Genomic DNA, 18,814 nt, shown 5'->3' with positions numbered 1-18,814 from the left:
GAGATCTGCTTCAATTTCCTGGAAGTGATATACTCAGTAACAAGTGAGTGAACTAGAGTTAATCAGGATTATGAAAGTCAAAGAGAAAAAGAGTGATATTAAGAAAAAGGACTGAGGAAAGGTAACTAGATAAGGAAGAAGGGCATGAAATAAGAAAAAAAAAACTCTCTTTTTTTTTTCTTTACCTGAAGCAACAGCAAAAATTAAGATGAGTACTTGAAGATTACATACATGACACATTGTATTTCGTCACCTCGGAATACTTTCTTGTATTGACAATAAAATGTCAAGCCCCTCTATATTGAGGTCAAGAATTTCAGCAGACACAATAGGGAAAGGAGATGAAAGGCAAGTAATACAGGAAAGAAGAGAAGACTTGAGTAGCAAGCAGCCAATAAAGTGACAGGGATTAGAAATGGAGACAGGTCTTGGAGACCATTGAGCAACAGATCCTCTTAAAAGCAGCATAGAAGAGATCATGAAAGGGAAAAGCAGTAAAAAGAAGTTGTATGATGACTCTATATCATTTTATAGGGCAGGAGCTGATAAACCTTTCCTGTAAAAGTTCAGATAGTATATATTCAGGGTTTGTGGGCCACATAATTGCCTGTGGCATATTCTTTTGTTTCTTTATTTCAGATTTTTTAAAATGTAAAAACCATTCTTCACTTGGGGCCACATGAAAACAGTTACAGGCTGGATTTTACTCACTGGCCATAGCTTACTGACACCAGTAGGGAGTGGGAGCTATAGAGAAATGTGGAGTCAGGGAGGAAGCAGTCATTCAGATGTAGGCATTCAAGTGCTATACACGTTACACTAGTATAATTCAGAGATGAAAGTTCTGGATTATTATTATTTCCAGGTAGCACCATTCTTGAGGCATATCTACCATTATGGAAAAGATTCCTTTTAGTACCCAGGCAAGGCATGATACATAATTGCAAAGAAAGGGCTACACTTTACAACTGGATGTTGTATCTAAAACATATTCATAACAACAGACCTAAGCTGTGTTGCAGAATCCATCCTCTCACCAGAATACCAACTTTATTTCAATGAAAGACTGAGTGTTTCAGGGGGTTGTGCTGCCTTAACAGGGAAATTAGGCCTTAACAGGCCTTATTCCGATGAGCACCCTTTAAGCAGTCTCCTTCAGTTACTGGTTTCTCTCCCGGCTCTTCACAGCCAGCCTTCCTGAAATGGTCCTGAATGGTCTTTCTTATCTTCATTTTGTGCCCATCTACTCCTCAGCCAACACTTGTGGCAATCTGGTTTTGTGATGTCCTTCCACACATCTCTGCCATCCTGTCCACTCCCACACACTCTACTTAATCTCTCAATACAGCAGAGACTTTTCAGTTCTTGTCTGACTTGAATAATCAGTTATGAACTTGTAACTAATAGGATAAAACCTTTGATAATTAAAATCAGATTTCTAACATTCATTCATTCATAATATTCCTTTGTTGACATTACTAGTTTCAATTCTGGCGGTTTTGGTTCTAGACTACAAAGTAAATACAATGAACCCCATAAGAATGCAAATGGCCATGATTCCTCTCCCAAAGCTCTTTGATTGTGCCTCTCCAGCATTCCTTCCTGACCAATTCCATCTTGTATTCCAAAATTGACTCTGGCACTACATCCTAAGAGAAGATTTTTTTAACCTACTACCAAAGTGAATTAGGCCACTTTTCCTCTGCATTCCCATGACACAGTTGTGCCCTCGCTGCCATTTGAATGAGTAAACACATGAATTAATCAATGGGTTAATGTTTAGCAATTTGTGGGAGCACTCAACTTGGGGATAATATGCTTAAGGACAGGGATTGTGCTTTACTCCTTGTCCGTCTTGCAACCCATGCCAAGAAACCTGGCATTTTTTAAATACCATATTAGTATTTGTTTAATGAGAAAATTTTAGAATGCATGAATAAATGTAGCTACTCATTTTTCTTCACTTTTCTATTGTAAAGTCCAAAAATGTGTTTAGTCCTTACTTGCTACAAGCCTGTATTCTAATAAATATTGCTCTCACTTGGAAAATAAGCTCCTATCTCTTTATCAATAATTTTAAGGGCAAAAAATAAAAATAAAAGAATTCTATAATAAGAAGCCCCAGGTAGAATGGCTTGAGTAGGATGAGGCTTATTCTTTCACATCAGTAGAAGAGTTGGTCCACAGCCAGTATGAAGTCTCACAGATCAAGACCAGAGGCTCTTTCTGCCGTCTCTTCCACGTGGCTCACCACCTATTCTGCACGCCACCTGGTGGGAGGACGCAAAAAGAAAGGAGGTGTATAGCATGGCCATTCCCTTGAAGACACATCCAGAAAGTTGTACGTATGTGCTAAGATCAAATGTGGAGGTTATCTTTCTAGAAGAAGGAAGAATAGCTATAAGGAGACAACAGTCTCTTCCAAACACTAATTTAAAACCAAAACATTTTAAGCAAAATGTAAAAAATTATCTGAATTTTCTAATTAGTGTTTGAGATATAGTATCAACAAAAGAAAAATACTATTATAAAATAAAGGAATTTATGAAGCTACAGAACAAATTTTGAGATTTCAGTCTTTTATGAACATAATTAAAACAATTGTTCAATAGAGTAGAAACTCATTTGATTTGCCATTATTTGTCAAAATTTACCACAGTAAATGCCAGAGACTCAATGTCCTTAAGTTTGCACAGAGTATTATTTTTACAGGCTAATTTCATCATTTCTATAAAATATCAGAAACGAAGGCATCTAAAACTATAAAATTACTTTTCTATCCGATTCCACCATTATTATTATTTTCAATGAAAAATAATTTTATTATTATAAAACTACCTGCAGATGGCCATGGTATTCTTTTGTTAAACACTTGCAGAATTCTGATAAATGTAAGATATAACTTATTACATTTTTGTCCTTGTATATTTTTCAGAGCATATTTCTTGAGAAATTCTAATAAGACGTTTAAATATCATTGTAGTTCTAAAGACTTGTATACAAATTTAATGTGCTTCTGCCTAAAATTATGCTAAAAAGTAGATCTTTGAGAATAATTTGAAGAAAATTTTGACTTAATGTTATATTTTCTGAAGTACAATATTCTAATGACAAAGATTTTTAAGACCTTGTACTAGATTTTTGTGAACACAGTAAGCTATTATATCATGATGTCTGGAATAAATGGCCTAGGACAGGAAGTAAAAGCTAGAAAAGAGATTACTTTTTATTAGATTAGGTAGGCAGAAATAACAGAACCAATTTTAACAGATGCTCAAAGCTCCAAAGATGTGAATGAGAAAAGTTACAGGAATATAGATTTTTAAGAAAGTGTGTTTTCTGCTTTAATTTTTGATTCAGAAATTAATTTTGGCAAAAAGCAGTGTTGAATCTGCACATGCTTTATTTTACCTGTAAAACAATAGGGCCGAGTTGACAATGTAAATCATCGAAGGTGTCAGGACCCTTCCACTCTTGGAGATCAGTGTTTGTGAGCCAGGACTGTGTGGACTCTCACAGCAGATTCCACAGGGCCCGGGTAGGGACAATGGAGAGACAAATTCAGCCTGTGAGTTTAACAAAAAAAGGAAATGTTTAATTTTTTTTAAGTGGACTTTAATTTTTGGAGAAGTTTTAGGTTCATAGCTAAATTGAGTGGAAGGTGCAGAGATTTCCCACATACGCTTCCCAGAACACATGGATAGCTACCGCCACCTCCGGCCCCTTATCAGCATCCTCTACCAGAGTGGTACTTTTGTTACAAACTATAAACTTACATTGATGTTTGATCACTTTAATATGGCCTTTTAGGTTAAAAATGTTAAAATTAAAATAAATGTTGCTATGATCTGGTATACTAGAAAAAATGTATGCTTTAGGGTTATTTGAGTGTAAATTCAAATCCTGGGTCTGTAACTCCAGACTATGCCATCATTAATATTTTAATCTTTCTAAAAATCTATGAAGTAAGTATTATGAAAGTTACTTCACAGGATTGTTCTTAGAATTAGATGAGATTGTGGAGACAAAGCACCTGTCACCCTGTGTTTGACATGTGGTAAGCATTCAGTGTATAAATTGATAGCTAGACAAATTTTGTTCCTACCTATTATGTTTTAAGCTTTTATTACATGGAAAATAAACTAGGCTGACTTCTTCTTTCTCAATAACATTAGATGACTAAAACAGTACTAGTACAGGCTATTAATAATTCTTTGTTGTAATATAATGGGAATCATGTCTATGTCACTTGTCTCCAAAGAAGGGCTTACCCCATGACACAAACAGATCCATTGGTATGTGGGGAAACACGTGAGAATTTCCATTTATATTCTTTTATCTTTTAAAATTTAAAATTTTGAATCTATTAAAATTATAGTATATCCGAATATGTTTCATTTATAAATAAGTAAATATACACACATCATGGGTGTATGTATAAACTTTTATGAAGACTCATGAACAAAATGTTTGAGGCAATAGGTATACTCAGTAAGCATTCATAAAGTAGATGTCACAGTGTTTTTATTGGGTGTCTGCTACATGAATAGGACTAGGTATTGAATCTTTAAAGGCAAATCAGATATGGATATGGATTTTTACTTTGAAAAGCTTAAAGTCTAAAAGCGATAATAGCGCATACTAATAAGAAACTGTATTACTAGGCAGAAAGCCATTCTATTAAGAATACACAATTAAACAATCATTTTTAGCTTGTGGGAGGCAATTTTTGAACTAAGACTAAATGTGGAAACACTGCAAACAGAAGCATGGCAATGAAAAAAATATTTTTGTCCAGAGGAAAGTGTCTTGAATGCTTGACTGACAAGTACAAACTTCATTCTATACGAAGAGATTTTTTTTTTTTTTTTTGAGACAGGGTCTTGTTCTGTCACCCAGGCTGGAGTGCAGTAGCATAATCATGGCTCACTGCAGCCCCGACCTCTTGGGCTCAAGCAGTCCTCCCACTTTAGCTTTCCGTATGTCACCACAACCATCTTATTTCTTTATTTTTTGAAGAGATAGAATCTCACTATGTTGCTTAGGCTACCAATAGATTTTTTCAAGAATTTTAAGCAGAAAATTTGAGTTATGTTTGAATACCATTAATTTATTATTTTGTCCATTCATTTATGAAACCCTCATTTGTCGAGTACTATGGTCATGCCCAATGCTAAGTATGCAAAATACAAATATACATTGCATGCTGTTGATTTTCTCAAAACACTCATAATCTAGTGCAATAGTCATGTAAACATACTTCATTTCATGAATGTACCACAGAATTATTTATTAATAAAAAAAAAGTGATGGTGACAATGCAGGGAATACTTATTCTGCCCAGATGTGCTGGAAGGGCTTCACTGAATCAAGAGAGAAGTCAGGAAACATAACAGTCCAAGATAGAAATTTAATTATGCTGCAGCGTTTTTGTGTGGCTGGAGGCTAGAAGAACAGTGATGGAGAAAAGGCTAGACAGTTCAGTTGAGCTCAGTTCCGTGGGACCATGTATCCCCAAATAAGGCATTTACCCTTTGTCTTATAGCTCATGCAGATTAGAGGTTTTTAAGAGGGATGTGATGCAATCACTTTTGTTATGTAGAAAGATGATTCAGGTAATAGGTTGAGGAAAGGAAAAAGGGGACAAAGATGGGAAGCAACAGAGAACAGACACAACACAATTATAGTTCAGGAAGATGAAGAAATTGGGACCTAAGTAAGTACAGTAAGGATAAAGACAAAAATATAATATTAAATCATATTTGGGAGGAAGAGTCTTAGCTAAATCTGGATACAGGTGTTTAGGGAAAAGGACATATTCAGAATGATTTGAGATGATTTGGTTTGGTGATATGGAGGATGATGTTGTCAGTTGGCTAGGGATGTCTTAACAGGATACTAGAGACAGAGTTGCTTAAAAAAACAGAAATTTATTTCCTTCAAGTCTGGAGCCTGAATGTCCAAGATCAAGGTGCTGGCAGGGTTGGTTTCTCCTGAGCCTCTCCCTGGCTTGCAGAAGACTGCCTTCACACTGTGTCCTCACATGGCCACTCCCCTGTGTGCACAAAGCTCTGGTATCTCTTCCTCTTCCTATAAGGGCACCCATCGTACTGGATTACAGCTCCACCTTTATGACCTCATTTAATCTTGGTCCTCTCTTCAAAAGTAATTGAAGGGCCTTTAAGAGCCCTGTCTTCAGATATAATCACACTGAGTGTTAGGGCTTCAACATGCAAATTCTGGGGGAATATAGTTCCAAACAGTGATGAAGTATCTTAAAAATGAGGGAAAGTTTAGTGACGTGGTAGAGTTAATTAACCATATGTTTGACAGAACAACCAATATTTCTGTGAAATAAGTGAAATTAAGAGGAAAGAAAGATACTTAAACATTTCATAATTAGAATGGAAAGTAGTATCATTACTCATGTTTTGAGACAATGAGACTTGCAGATAACAGAGAGAAACTTAGAAATAAGGAAAATAATGTTGTAATGTGGGCATTGTGTTATAAACACAGATTTGTAATATAACAGATATAACATAAATTCACAATTCTGTTACAAATATGTCACTACAACATGCTGCCCACAATGTAACTCATTATCTTCCATATTTTAAGTACCTACCTGTTATATTAAAGCCTGTGAATCTCATACCTAATAAATATGTAACTATAACATTAATTAGAAGGTGTGCGTGTATGTATATACATGTATACACACAAGCACATATATATGTGTGTCTTTGTGTATTTATTTGTATATCTAGAGCTACATTAGTAAATGTATAGATGATTATTGAATAAGATTGCCCAGGCATATGTATTTTGTAAAAGAGAGGAGGAGCAACAGTATATAAAAGCCAAATAGACTATATTGATATGAAAGCAGTGTGTAGGCTGAAATGTGAGAGAGGAAAATATGTGGACATGTGTCTGGAGGCTATTGCAGAAATTCTGTAATGAAAGCTGAATATAGGCACTACCATGGTTCATGGAAAAAGGGGAGAATAGGACAGACTTATTCACATAATAAGTATTTACTGAGTGACTAGTGGAGGCTAGGCTATGTGCTAGACCCTGGAGACTCAGCCGAAAACAAGATGTCCCTACCCTCATAAAACTGATATCCTAGTGAGAAATAATATAATTAAACCAACAATTAACGATAAAAATAACTTCTACAACCAAGTGGTTGACAGCAAAAAGAACAGAAGTTCTTAAACTAGTGTTGGGGGTATAGGAAAGTTCCTCCCCCACCCCAGGGGAAATGGCATCTAGATTGAGATTCAAAATAAACATAACTTACCTTGACAAAGGAGTTTACAAGATAGGAGGAGTGGGTGGTTTAGTAAGGAAGACACTATACAAAGGACCAAAAAATTGCAAAGACTGTGGGGCATTGCAGAACTAAAAGGCTTGTGAATATGGTCAAAGTGGCTGCCAGGGAAAGAGGAGTCTGAAAAGTTGAGACAGAAGGAATATACACAGAGAAAGAAAAACTACGAGAGTATGTCATTGGAGAATCCGACATAAAATGTCATTGACTATGGGCAATCCTTCTGATAACATTGCTGCATTAAAAACAAAACAAAACAAAACAAAACAGTAACAAAGATGCTGTTGTTCTTAATGAGAACAGTTCCAGAAGTTAGGGATAGAAGCTACTGTGCAGTGGACTGATAAATAAGTGGATATTGAGGAAGTAGGGGCTTTGAATAGGGACCTATTATAGAAGCCTAATTAATCCATTTATTGTTGACTTACTGAGAACATTATAGATAGATTTCAGAGTTCAGGATACCTAGAAATTTGAGCACTGGTGATGCTACAGTACAAACAATGGAAACCAAAAGATAGTGTAATTATATCTTCGAGATGTTGAGATACAATTATGAACAGCCTGGAATTCTATTCCAAGGAAAAAGTATCTTTTAGGAATGAAGGTGACATGAATTTATTTTCAATCAAAGAAAAACTGAAAGCCCTCATGATCAGCAGATTTATACTGCAGGAAATACCAAAGATTCATGCTACAAGAAATACCAAAAGAAATTATTGTGGATGAAAAATTTTAAAGTTATGTGAAGCACAGGATGAGACTATATTTTTCTAGAGAGGATTTACCTTTGCTTCTGTCAGGCAGCCAGAGAAACTAGCAATCTGGGATCACCTTAACCCAAGCTCAAGGATCAAGATGATTCAAAGCTGGGCATCAGTCCCTGAGAGAGCAAGCTACTTGTAATTCACCCTGACTCCTATCAAAAGAGCTGCTCATCTCCTTAGACTTTCAGCCAAATTTTCAGGAACCGCAGATGTCCCTAAGGAAAAAGTAGGCTCAATTGCCAAGCTTACTTGTCTAGGTTTCAGCTTCTCCCAGATCTTGGCCTTCAGAGCTCTCCAATGCATTCAAGTATTTGAATATTTATCCAGTTTTTTTAGTGTCTTTAGCAGGAGTGTTAGTAGGAATTATTTAATCTACCATTACCAGAAATAGAAGTCTGAAGTTTGTGCTATGTAAATAACCAAGTAACCAAACTTCAAAATGTAAATTGCTTTAACACAGTCACATAAAACAAGTAGGACCATCACACTGACGTTGTCCTTGGATATGTGCTTTTGCCAAAAGTACACCAATATATAGTCTGAATGGGGAGCCATTTATTTCAAGAGTGAAGCAAAATCCAGCCTTGCCTAATGGTCAGAATTTCCTTCTATTGGATTCTCAACTTCTGTGTAAGGTATTGTCTTGTAAAGACAACAGAAAAAGAACACATACTGAAGAGAGTCCACGTGCATACATTGTAACATCAACATTTTTATCAGTTCCATATGGTAAGCTGCCACCAAGAAGGGAAACATTTGTATTGATTTTTTTTTCTGATTAAAAAAGTAAATATTTAGACAATAGAGAAAAATATAAAGAGTAAAAATATTCCCTATGATCTTACCACTTGTATATAATTACTACGAACATTTTGTTACATATTGTTCCATTCCTGAATTATATGTTACATCTATACTATACATTATATTTAGTAAACATGTTTAAAGTTTTCAAATAAAAATTTAACCATACTGCAGATACTCTTTCCTACCTGTTCTTTTTTTTTTTTTTTCTTAATACCTTGGTGATTTTTCTATCTTAGTTAATTTGTATTAACTCATTTCTTTTAATAATTTTAATAATTGTTTAGTATTCTTTATTTGAAAAATTATTTATTGATGGTATTCATGTAGTTACTATGTCCTTTGATTTTCTCTCAACACGTGTTCCTCAACATACTCTCTTCTCCAATTCCTGCTGGTGGAATTTGGAGATATCAAAACAGTGCAAAGGTGCAGTCGCCAGTAGGAATGGACAAAAGAGGGACATTGTGACAATTCACGTGTGAGAGAAAGTCACAGTTCTACCTAGGCTTTATTTATTTTTTCTTTCCTTTTGGATTTATTGAAGTGGTCTAAAGTTGGCTGGGATATTGTAAATCCCACATTCCCTCTTTACTCACCCAGCTTCTCTTATTGAAGAACACCACAGTAAAATACAAGCTTCATACAAATTGTGCATCAGATGAAGTAAAAGATAAACAATGGGCCGCCCTTCTTGGAGACACTCTCCTCTAGGAGCTGTCTTTGCTTTATGTCCTACTGTGTAGACCTTGGGGATTTTCTGAGTTCCGTTGGGGAAACCTAACTACTCAGTTTGTGAGTTCTCCTCCTTTGCTAATGTTGAATAACAGGCCAGTCAACACCAATCAGTTTTTCTTTTAATCTAAGTCATTCTCCTTCACAACTTCCAGAAAAGAAAAATTAATGTTTCTTGACCATTGATAGCTTCTGTATTTTAGCAATGCCAAGTATTTTTTAAAAGTTGTTTTTGTATTTTTTCACTTTTAAATTTGCTTTTTTATTTTTTCATTATGTCAGTGATATTTTATAGGGAATATGTAGACTCAATCATTATTGAAATGGAATGTTGACCCTTTAAGGTTTAATGGGAGAAAGAAGATGAAAATATTTAATGTCCTTGTTAAACATGGGCTGACATCATGGGATGTTGCTGATGGAGGTGTTTCACATTTTAGTCATGCCAAAGAAACACCAAACTCCTGGGTTAGTGTAAGGACTGGAACACTAGACAGAGATGTAAATGTGTATAAAGAAAAGGTCATAATATTTTGGAAACATGCTCTCTTGACTTCGCTTGGTGTAGAACAGACTCAGTAATTGAATTACCCTGTGGATAGAATTGTGATGTTGTAATAAGGTCTTTTGCTCTTTTAGATACTAACGATTTATTGATGTTTTCAAAAGAAGCTTTTTTTAACTGTCTTCTTGGATAAAACAAATGTTATAATCAATTTTTTTAAGAACTTGACTTTCTGATTTTGTTACCTTAAAAGTTCTTTCTCTGTGTTTGGATAGAATTTCAGTTGCTGCTGGCTGGCAGCCATTCTTGAAGGAGAGAAGAGAGTTGTGCTGGCAGCCAAATGAATTTGTCCTACATGTCCTCTCTAGCAGAATGTCATGTGGGGTCAACTTCTAGTCCCAAGTTTAATATCATTTTATGAATTCCTTGGTACACATATTCTGATTCTTCCGTGTGATTGTATGGAACTGCTTCATAGATCTTTGGTTATGTGGACATTTGTATATCTACCATTTTTCTTTTTTTTTTTTTTTTTTTTTTTTTTTGAGACGGAGTCTTGCTCTGTCACCCAGGCTGGAGTGCAGTGGCCGGATCTCAGCTCACTGCAAGCTCCGCCTCCCGGGTTTACGCCATTCTCCTGCCTCAGCCTCCCGAGTAGCTGGGACTACAGGCGCCCGCCACCTCGCCCGGCTATTTTTTTGTATTTTTTAGTAGAGACGGGGTTTCACCGTGTTAGCCGGGATCGTCTCTCGATCTCCTGACCTCGTGATCCGCCCGTCTCGGCCTCCCAAAGTGCTGGGATTACAGGCTTGAGCCACCGCGCCCGGCCTATCTACCATTTTTCTATGCCCAAACAGATTCTGGATGAATCTGTTTTAATAAAACTATCTGGCATCACCAATTAAATGATTTTCCTGATGCCAGGGTCAGTGATTGTTCGAGCTCAGTAGAAGCTGTGGTGCCTTTCCTAGGTCCCCCTTCCTGGGTTGCTGCACTTATCCCTCAGCTGCTGGCAATGCTGTTTGCAAATGTATTAGAGCTCCCATCCACCCACCTCCTAACTCCTCATCTCTCCGTCCACTGCGCCCTAAAAATTGCGCTTAGCTATTAGGAGCAAACTAGCCAAGGAGGCTGTGACACTTTTTTCCTCCTTCAGGAATGATATGTAAACAATGCCTGGAATATACAGGGATATAGAAGTCTAGCTTTCTTGCCTCAAAAGGAAACAACACTCCAGTGAGATTTATATTTCAGACTCCCTACAATACAAATGGATCATTCCAAGACTACACTTTACCCGAGAGCACATTCTTGATCACCTCTTTCTTCTTCCCTATCCTGCTTCATGCTCACTCTTAGAGGTACTCCTGAAAACATCTTCCTCAATAAAGCACTAAAAACCCTGGATCAGGCTTTGTTTCTAGGGAAACTGGCTTAAAATTCTACCAAAAGTGGTCTCAGAAAGCAGAACTCAAGAATGGCATCCTGAAGTTAGAAACTTGAAAGCTGGCTTATACCAATGAACTATCACTGGTGGTAGCTTCTGCCATGCAGCCACAGTGCAATTGCTAAGGTTATCACTGAGGTCAACTTGGATGGGATATGGGCGAAGAAGATGCACTGGTTTGTGCAAAATCTCTGGTGTTGGAGGGGTACAAGAGAAATACAAATTTTAAGGACTGTAAAATTCAGAGGCTATTTCTGAATGCCATTGATGTTTCAAAGAGATGAAATAACAGGCTCAGGGCAATCAATCACCAATTTAAAACCAAGTATGAGAGTCAGAGGGCCTCTTTGGCAGCTTTTAAAGAGACCTTCAGTTCCTACAGCTGGAGGGCAGATGAACTGAAGACCAGGCATAGGACTTAATTATAAAAGTCACAGAACTAAAGAGAAAGCATAATTCCCAGCCATGAAAAGTAAAGAGAGGGGCACTGAAACTTGGGATAGGGTTATCCGGGTATATATAGAGTAAATCTTCACTTAATGTTATTGATTTTTTTTGAAATGGTGATTTTGAATAAAACAACACATAATGAAACAAATTTTACCATAGACTAATTTATATAAACAAGAGTTAAGTTCCTAGGGAGTATTTCTGGTCAAAAAAAATCACCAAACTTCTAAATAAAGACCCCAAACACTCCTAATATTAAACACTGATATAAGTGTGAGCAGTACATACACTTAAGAAAGATTAATAAAAACACATAAGATAATTCTTTACCCATTTTTTTGGTGAATCAGTGAGTGATGGTGGTCATGGTGGTGGTGGGTTTAATGAAGGTATAAATGTTTGCAAAGCAAAAATTTGAGGAGCACTTCCTGCCAGCACACAGTTCAAATGCAAATAAATATTGTAGGCTCAATGGGCACTTTCTCCCTGCATCATTTATTGTTGTGTATTTGTGTGATTATCATAGACTTGAAGAATTTTTATTTGATAGTGATTTGTGTTCCATTCATTCATTTATTTTCCAACCCACTTGTTTCAGTTCAGCGTCAAGGGTATTAGGAGCCTATGATGGCAGCTGAGGGCAGAGGTAAGAACCAGCCCTGGACAGGGCTCCATCCCATCATTGCAGGGCATACTCACACATACACCCATATACCCATGCACACTCAGAATGGGACAATGTGGACATTACACTTCACCTCATGTGTACATCTTTGGGATGTTGGAGGAAATTGGAGTATCTAAAGGAAACCCATGCAGACATGGAGACAGAAACTACACAAACAGTGGCTCTGGCCAGAATCTATTGCTTTTCTTATCAGTGTTACAATAAAATGACATCAAATGAAACAATGTTATTTGAGGATCTACTGTACTTGTAATCCTTGGACTCCCAGATTCCCCTGGAACTTCTTGGCTTTTACAGTGGTCCCCCTTGTTGAAAGATAATACCTCTGCCACCTCTTGGTTGAAGACTGAGAAAACTCACATGAGGCAGGCAGATGCTTTACAGGATGATACTAAGTCCTTCTAGATCTGCCTCCTTCTCCCTTCTTGGCCACATAAACAGCAACTAGGATCACTATCTTAGCCTAACACAGTTGACAAAATGTGGAGCTTCCTAAAGGAGGGGATAAATTATATGCTAAGAGTTGCAAGAATAGCTAACAAGTACAGCAGTAACTAAGAAAGCATTCTTGAGAGTGGATTCTGAAGGTGTTGGATTAGGATTGTGGGGTAGAATATAAAGTTAAATAAGGGAGAGTATGCTAATATGAGGGGACCCTCCTGTGATACAGAACTTAACAACCAAAAGTAGTTCTAAGACACCCCTTGGAAGTATCTTGGAAGCTTGAAAAGCAATGGCTTACATTTAATGTAGTAGAGATGCCAGATTTCTGTGACAGACTGGTGGAAATTACCAAACGCTAAGAAAAGGGGTCATTATAGAAGGATTTATTGTATAAATCTTGAAGACCTACTTGCTGATTTTCTTTCTTAGAAGAGTCTAGTGTATAATACATTTATGAAGGAGGCATCATCATTATTTAGAGCTCATATTGGCTATACTTTGTAGGCTGGAACTAGATAGAAAAAACATTGTACAGAATTGGATACCATTCTAAGGTACTCTCCAGCTCTCATGTATTTCAGGGATTGCTTCAGCTGCAGAGAGCTGCCTCTCTCATGGTCACTCCCTTTACTGGTCAATGCAAGTATAAGTGCCTGGTTACTGGTACAATGCAAGCTAATTCTGCAGGGCCTTTTTAGCTATCTACAGAGATATTTATCTGGAAATCCCCATGGAATCGGTCAAGACTGAATTAGAGCTTGAATTATTCTCCCTAATCCTTCTTCCTTCTTCTCCCTTCTACAAGTGTTGCTCTCAAGAGGACTCCTTAATAAATGCCCTGTGTTCTAAATTCCATAACTGAGCCTACTTAGGGGAACCTAACCTGTGGCAGGCCTCAAGGAGATTTCCTGTGATCAGGTGACAGAGGGCTATAAAACTTGAGCCTGGTTCACAGATAAGCTGGCTTGGTACCATGGTATGGTCCTAAGATAAATAGCTGATGCATTACACTTCCATTCAGGTGTAGCTTTGAAACAAAATGATGAAGGAAGGAAACTAACCAATGGGAAGAGTTTTAAAGTATTAACTTGTGTAAAGAAAGAAATGGTTTGAGATAACATTTATGGCTTTATCGATAGTAACAAATAATCTAGTCTTTAGTCAAGGGATCTGGAAGGAGCAATATTGTGAGATCAGGGTCCAAGAGGTTTAAGAGGAGACATGTATGTGGATCTATGGATGTGGAAAGGAAGCATGAAGCTCTTCTCATTGCATGCTAGAGCAGATTCATTGTAGAAGAGGTGCTAAATAACCAAATACACAGGATGACTTGGCTGGTTGTTTTTAGCTCCTGCCCTTGACTATGACAATAATGGCACCATGGGTGTATGAATGGAGAAGCCATGGGACAGATATGGACTCTATGTATATGCCTAAGAATATGGGCTCTATCTTACCAAGGCCTATGTAACCAGTCACTGCTGCTGAATGTTCAACTTGTCAGCAACAGAAACTAATGCTAAGTGTCCTGTATGAGAGTATTCCCCAAAGAGCTCGATCAGCCACTTGGTGCAAGTTTGATTTCGTAGGACCCTTTCCATTTTGAAAAGGGTAGAATTTTTCCTAACCAGGATTAACACATATGGGTTCACTTTTCTTTCCTGTAGGACTTTGACCAATATAATTTTTCATGGACTTGTGGAGTGTTTGATTTGCTGATGTGATATTCTGCATAATAACATCTCAGGCCAGAACAATCTTTTTTTGGCAAAGGAGATAGAGAAGTGGGTACATGACTATGGGGACTGCCTTAGTCTACTTTGTATTGCTATAACATAATACCTAAGGCTGGATAGTTTATAAAGAAAAGAGGTTTATTTGGCTCACGGTTCTAGGTTGTACATGAAACATGGCTTTTGTGCTGCATCAAAACATGTTGCAGAAGGTCAAAAAAGGATATGCACATGTGAAGAAGGACCGAACATTGATAAATGTTACTACCTCAAACTGTTTTCCTCTTACACAAGTTAATAACTAGGAGCTCTTCTCAAAGCTCTGCCTATTAGTTGATATCCTTCCTTCACTATTGTTCTTAAGGCCACACCTGAGTGGAAGTGTAATGCATCAGCTATTCATCTTAGAGTTGTACCACCATGCCAAGCTTTATAATTTTCTTTATAATAACCCACTCTGATGGGAACTAATCCAGTCCCATGAGACCTAATTCCATCTTGCCAGAATCTGAACTGGCTCACTACCATGAGAACAACACCAGTCCTTTCATGAGGGACATACCTTCATGACCTAAACACCTGCAGCTAGTCCCAACCCCAGCACATTGGGGATGCAATTTTAACATGAGTTTTGGTGAGGACAAACAAACTGCATGCAAACCATAGCAGGGCCTATAGGTCCCATCACCTATGGCATCTAGTGCTATCCTTGTAGAATGCTTAATTGGCCTTTAAAAGATGCAGATTAGGCACCAGTTTGGACATGACACCTTGAAAAGATGGGCGTTATTCTTTAGAATGTAGTATATTCTTACACCAATATCCAATGGTGCTATATCAGCAAAAGGTATAATACATAGTGTTATAGACTGAATTGTGTATTCCCCCCATTTATATATTGAAGCCCTAACCCCTAATATGATGATATTTGCCTATATGGCTTTTGCTTAGGTAAGTAAGGTTGCACAAGGCTATAATCCAATATAATAGTGTCCTTGTAAGAAGAGGAAGAGATACCAATGATGCATACACTCAAAGGAGAGGCCATGTGAGTATATGGAAAGAAAATGGCCATCTGCAAATCAAAGAAAGAGGTCTCAGGAGAAACCAATCCTGCCAGCATCTTGATCTTGTACTTTTCTCCCTCAGAACTGTGAGAAAATAAATAAATTTGTTAGTTAAGCCAGCTAGTCTGCGGTATTTTGTTATGGCAGCCCCAGCAAACTAATAATATATGCGGGTTTGGGAGCAAAGTGGTGAATGTGGGAGTGGCTCCATTCACCATTACTTTCCAGAAATCACTTGAAGAATTTGTGCTTCCTGATCCTAAAACCTTAAGCCCTGTGAGTCTAGACTTCTGTGTTTTTAGAGTGGGTTTCTTCCAACTGTGGATTAAGCTGTACACTAAGATTCCTACTACTGTACTTACAATGTAAAGGTACAGATGCCACTCAGTAGCATTAGGCAGTGTGTGCCAGTACACCATCAAACACAATATAAGAATAATCGACCCTTTCCTTCTTTGGGAGTTAGAAAAGCTAGGGAGGAGGTAAGAACTTGCTTGACACTCAGCTGATCCACTGGGCAGGGTAGGGAAATGTCTCTGGATCTTCCTATGCTTGTTTGTACCTGTGAATGGTACAGCAACCGTGACCTTCCTAGTAAGGGCATCAGAATAGGAGCTCAATCCTAAGGAATAGGGCTCTGCGTTACACCCTGAGGTAAGCTACCTTAGCCAGTGGACTTGCTAGAGAGAAAGAGGAACATATGTTGGGTGATGGAAGGAGATGATGAGTATCAGTTTTTGCCACAGAACCAATGCAGAAACTAGTAAGTTTCCTCAAGAATTGTAACTAGAGTAGCCTGGATAATCTGCGCTTAGATAGAGTAAACTTGATGTAAGAAACAAGTGCATTTGAGTGGATGCTATAGATGCTCTGCCCAGATCCCCTTTACTAGGCCCCTTTTATTGTTCCCTAGCTGCTGGGAGTGGGGGTACCCACAGCTCACTACTGTCCCCTTCTCTGGAGATTTGCCCTCAGCTGAAGAAGCTGCCTCACCTAGGATGTTACACAGCTCCAACCACCCAGGGGTGGCCATTTCTAAGACTCAGTAATAAGGGGTACAACTGGCTGGCCCTCCAGCCTCAAGGAGAGGCATTTGTGTGGCGCACTTTACGCTTCAGAACCCCCCTTCCATCCATGTTGAGGAGCAGGCCAATGCTAGATTTGGCATGAGGCCACATCTTTGCTCAGTTGTTTCCTACCCTGTTTCTCTCCCCCCTTCGGAAGCTTTGCTTGAAGATCTCACTACATCATGTGCATTTAATCTATTTGCTCAGGCCCTGCTCCTAGGGAACTGGACCTAAGACAATTAGTCATAAGATAAAGTCAAGAGGACATATCAATAAGCTCAACTTGATAGAACCGCTTCTCTGAGCCCAGCACTCTGCCATCAGTGTGTGGGTGCATGAGGAGCAGCCTCTGCTCCCAACAAGCTCACCATGTAGCTCGGAAGTGAAAACATAGAGTGTGTACAATTTAACTTGCATCATTTGACAAGTGGTAAAATTTGAGGTCAGCAAACAGGAGTGTTTTCCTCAGGGATTTCTACAATTGAAAGTATGTATCAAAATGCTTGTTATTTAAAGGAATGTTGACTACCATAATTTGAGAATTTGTGTAAGGTTGACAGTATGTATTAAAGTGATGAAGTTTGTGAGATGTTAATTTATTGCATTCATGAGGATTTAAATCAAGTATATGTATTTCCCAAATTTAGGATTTGACTCAATGCTCACATGCTGTAAGGTGTTTATTCCAAACTGAGCTAAAGCTAGAAGCATAGTGCCCAGGTGCCGCTGTACACCCAGAGGACGGAGCACGTTTCTTTTCCCTGAGAACTGTCAGATAGAAACCATAGGTGGCAATGCAAGCTCAGCAGTAGCATTCTCTGCTCCCTGTCTGCACCAGCTGAAAGTGTCCTTTTAAGGCGTTGCTGTTTTATTTTTCTTGTGTAAAACAGTCTGAATCTTTACAGTTTTCCCAATGTCTGAAAGTGCATAATTACTTTAATTTAGGTTTTGGGGCAAGCCATATGTGGAAATGTAAAATAGTTGAACCTACAGAAAAATATTTTATAAAGATACAAAAAGTAAATGGGGATGGAAAGGGTTTGAGTTTACCGTTGACACAAAAGTAGGACAGAAGTTTGTGGCTAGTCCACTAAGAATCTAACCTGTTTTACTAATTTTTATTTTTCTAATTCCTGTTTCCTAAAAAGACGAGACTGTGGAATTGCAAATTGATTCTTATTTAAATTTGGTTACATATCTTAATTAATCTGGTGTTTGAATATTGTGAATAAAGAGATAATTGTTAAATAAAATAGTCCTCACAAATAATTTTAAGGAGCATAAGCATTTCATATATTTCTGTTCTGTTATTTTAAGGCAACAGAGTCAGTGTACCAATATATGCATATGGATGCAAACTGATGAGTATGATTTTCGTGCCCATCATTATAAAAGTACCTTTCCTAGTTGAACTGTTAATGAAATGATGAGAAAATCTGAGGTGAACATTTAGCAGTCTATTTTCATTTTGTTTCATCAAAAAGAATCTATTTTACAATTACTATTTACTTGCAATAACCTGCAGCAAAAAATGATTTAATGTTCAATATGTGCATTAAAATGCACTTGGTTTTTTAATATGTAAAAGCTGATGGAAATTTCATTTAAGCACAATTCCTGTATCACAGATTTTAAGCAAAATGAAAGGAAGTTAGGGTACCATTTTAACATGGCTATAAAAATAATTTCTTTCAGTGGCTGGAGGGAAGGAAGGATTGGTCAAAGTAATTTTTATCTTCGATGGGATTCCCCAGTAGCCTGCTTTCTT

This window comes from Macaca mulatta, chromosome 4 (assembly GCF_049350105.2).
Source record: "Macaca mulatta isolate MMU2019108-1 chromosome 4, T2T-MMU8v2.0, whole genome shotgun sequence".
NCBI classification, from domain to species: Eukaryota; Metazoa; Chordata; class Mammalia; order Primates; family Cercopithecidae; genus Macaca; species Macaca mulatta.
This window is presented reverse-complemented; position numbering follows the sequence as displayed.